We start from the raw sequence: 3,634 nt of genomic DNA, 5'->3' as shown, positions 1-3,634 counted from the left end.
AGAGTGGAAGAGAGTCCAACCCCTCTCGAGAGAACTGGCGGCCTAACTGAACTGTGAGGCAGATGTGCTAACCAGTCATTCACCGTGATATTTCAGTTTTTATTTTTTAACAAATCTGCAAAAATTTCAACAATTCCGTTTTTTTTCCATCAATATGGGGTGCTGTGTGTACATAATGAGGGGGGTGGGGGGGACGGACGGGGGGGGGGGGGGGGGGGGATAGAACGTAAACGATTTTAGCAAACGGCTGCTATATAACAAAGAGTGAAAAATTTAAAGGGGTCTTAATACTTTCCGTACCCACTGTATGTATATATTTAACATTTAGTTTTAAGATTATATTTTAATTCATAAGATTTATGTATATTCAACATTTATATATACTGTATATTTAACATTCACATTTAAGGTTTTACATTTAGATATATATTTAACATGTAACTATACCGTATATTTAACATTTAGATTTGAGATTTAGGTGTAACATTTAATATTTGGTTTTAACTATTAAGTTGACAAATATTGTTCTAAATGTCCAGAAAAGTGACTCTCGAAAATTCACAACAGTTGTTTGAACACGTTTTGAAGCTAAATGTGACAAAATGTTATTTTTGGCGTGAGCAGCTTTTCAAATGGCACCCCATATTACCTTGTGTATGAAATGTAAAATTCACAATCAAATCACAATCGATCATTCAAGGTGGCTTTAATAACTCATTGATAACTTACAGGAAGAGTGATCACATTGGTTATAATTGATTATAATTATATGGCATGTACAAGTTGGGCCCTTGCGCATGTGCTTATGCTTAGGCAAGGGCCAAGGCTGACTTCCAAGTGTGCTTGAGCCTTGGAGCGAAGCACTCACTCACTTTTGTAAAATGAACTCGCCTTTAGAATTAGAGTAATCTTTATTGTCGAAGTATGTTAAAAGGCACATGGAATTTGTCTCTGGTAGTTGGAGCTCAGAGGCTTCCCTTTGTTTATACTGTTGCTAGATTTTGTCACAGTCTATAACTGTAAGATATTGGACTGGACCCAAAAGCAGCAGGAGGCGGAGGAAGAAAATCAAAAGGGTTTGTTAAGGGATATCTTGGGGGTAGGATATTCGAGGAGTGATGGTGGTTGGTCAAAGCAGGGAACATGTAGGAAACGGGAGGTCAAGTAGGTGATAGAGCTTGGCGGGATGACCGGAACGGACGGCGAGGCAGGTGACAGAGAAGGAGAACTGGAGACGGAGAAGAACACAATGGGGTAAGCACAATCGTGGGAATCGAGTAACTTGTGAGAGTAGTCATGAGAGTAAGCCTGTGTACCACAGATCAACGTCAATACTCTGAATTGTTGAATTCCTGGATTTGGCAGGCCTAAATGGAGGTAGTGATGAGTGCAGATTGATAACAGGTAGGCGGATGAGGAGGTGCTGATTGCAGGGGAGCGACAGAGAGGGAGGGAAAGGAACTGCAGGGACAGACCATGACATATTTAAGTACATTGCAGCCAGTTTTTCTCCTAGATAACCATGATAATGGCCCTTTTCGATTGCTTTGCTGTCGGGCAGTTCAGGGTGGTTCAGCGTGATCACAAATCACAGTACAGTACAGAAAATAGAAAGCACACAAACCAAGAAAAAAGAAAAAAAAACAGTTCTCAGACCCCTATCAAACTAGTCTTTCCCTTGCCTGTATGCCCGTATGCTCCATTGTGCATGTGTTAGATTGGATCTATGTGTCTGTGCAATGCATGTTAAAAAAATAAAGAAAATAGAGGATTTACCCTCAGGAGGACTAATATGAAAAATGTATACATCTCAGCATTGCAAAATCAGAATTTAATTTGTCTTAATATTTTTCATAGTAAGATGGAGGTTTCTCGATAATTCCAGCAGCATTCTCCTTTTTTTCTGCTCTGCTGTGAGATTCAGGCCTATGGCTATCAATCATTCACGATTGGTAGGAAAGTACCAGAATAGTATGCATCTAAATCTGCACAGCAAACACCAAAAGAGCATAGTCTATTCACTTGTACATCTGAAGCTGTTATTTGTCTCCTACAGAATTTAATTTAGTAAAAAAAAAAAAGTGTATGTGTGAAAAATCATGCATGTGTTATAACAGGGATAACTGAACTCATTATACTACTGTATGCGTCAACACTGTCAGAAAAGGATACTCTAGTGGTAAATCTTTGCCTTTCTTTTACACCATATCCATTGTTTTTATCTTTTCCTGAACCAAAAATTCCTTTTTCTAATTAGTCAATACTGCAAACATTGGCACTTATTCCATTGTTCTGGACTTAAAAACAATGTCTGCAGAAACAAAAATCCCCTCAAAATAGTCTCAGTAGTAATTTTAGGCTTGTTTTCTCATGACATTTTTGTTTTTCAGCCAGATTTGGACCCACCTACATTTCGGTCTAAATCTGCTTAAGCCTGCTGACGTCAGTGACAGAAAGTGAGCACATTTCCTTATACTAATACATGTTCTTGGTTTCTTCAGAAATTGATACTATTTGTCTGTTCCCGCTTCTTCTGTTGTTTATACGCAATATTAACTAATTTATAGTGGTAAAAATAGCTTGAGAACAAATCTATAAACAATCTTATATGATCAAAATGTCTGTGAAGTTTTTAAAACTATTTCCTCGTTCTGCGAAAGGCTGCGGTGTAATTGTTGCATATATTGAAAGTCTGGATGTTTTTTTTTTTTTTAGAAAATAATGAGTGAAAATAGTGAGGTTAGATACGTTTGAGCAGGCTTGTTTTGTTAAAATTGATTGCTGTAATGCTTTGTTGCAGAAGGCCACCCGCATGAAGTAAGTGCTTGCAAATTTATTTCCGCCAATATACACGGGTTTAGTCAGCTTGCATCGCTCATGGCTCTAAGACCTTAGAACAAGTATTTCCTTAAATAGCAATTCAATTTACACTCTGCTATATATTTTCAGTTGAGTCTGAGTAAAGGGCCACGTAAAGAGCAAGGGGCGGGTGGGGCGTTTCCTTGTTTTAGCTAGTCGACAGTAGTCAGAAAGCCAACTGGCTTCTCTCCATCATCTAGTTCCATTGTTTATTTCATTTATTTGTACGTAGCGGGTCTTGAATCGTGGCCCTCGGGTTCTAAATACCAAGTTCTTACAGAAGACCTACTGCCACCCCCAAAAAGCTCAAGTTCCAGAGATTTTGTCACCAGTAATACTGTATGGGGACCACACTTACACAAAGCTTCATTTCAGTTAGTCTTACCATAGAAGAACTAATAGTTTCAGAGTTTTAGTTTGCTACAATTGATACACGGCAAACACAAGGTGAAAATTAAACAAGCTAGTTTTTTCGGGGGTCACCTTTCCATTTAATCTTCATTAATCACTGCCAGACATAAAGTTAAGTCAAGCCGCTTATGTTAAAATGTGATCTGTCCAATGAGGAACAGCTTTTTCCTGTTGGCCAAGCAGAAATCTGCTTTCTACATCAGTGGAAAATTAGCCTCAATAGTCCAGTCTAGACTGAGATATGCACCCTTGATTTAACAAACACATGAGTACACAGGAAAATACACTTTCACACATGCACACTAAAATACACCCTCTCATCCAAACTCAAACCCAGGCATTTGATGTATAAATATTAACAAAA

The 3,634-nt window shown here is 38.2% G+C and overlaps 1 long non-coding RNA gene across 1 annotated transcript in view; it reads left to right on the top strand.

Annotated features, from left to right (window-relative positions):
* Window positions 1-1,047: 1,047 nt before the first annotated feature.
* The window catches only part of LOC133415381 (uncharacterized), a 3,662-nt gene continuing 1,075 nt past the window's right edge, over window positions 1,048-3,634 (top strand). The window contains exons 1-3 of the long non-coding RNA XR_009770116.1: window positions 1,048-1,254; window positions 2,391-2,456; window positions 2,801-2,817. This is a non-coding gene — a long non-coding RNA (uncharacterized LOC133415381). The remainder of the gene's footprint in view (window positions 1,255-2,390; window positions 2,457-2,800; window positions 2,818-3,634) is intronic.

Source organism: Phycodurus eques, chromosome 16, assembly GCF_024500275.1.
Source record: "Phycodurus eques isolate BA_2022a chromosome 16, UOR_Pequ_1.1, whole genome shotgun sequence".
NCBI classification, from domain to species: Eukaryota; Metazoa; Chordata; class Actinopteri; order Syngnathiformes; family Syngnathidae; genus Phycodurus; species Phycodurus eques.
The sequence above is the reverse complement of the archived record's forward strand: the minus strand, read 5'-3'. Positions and strand labels throughout refer to the sequence as shown.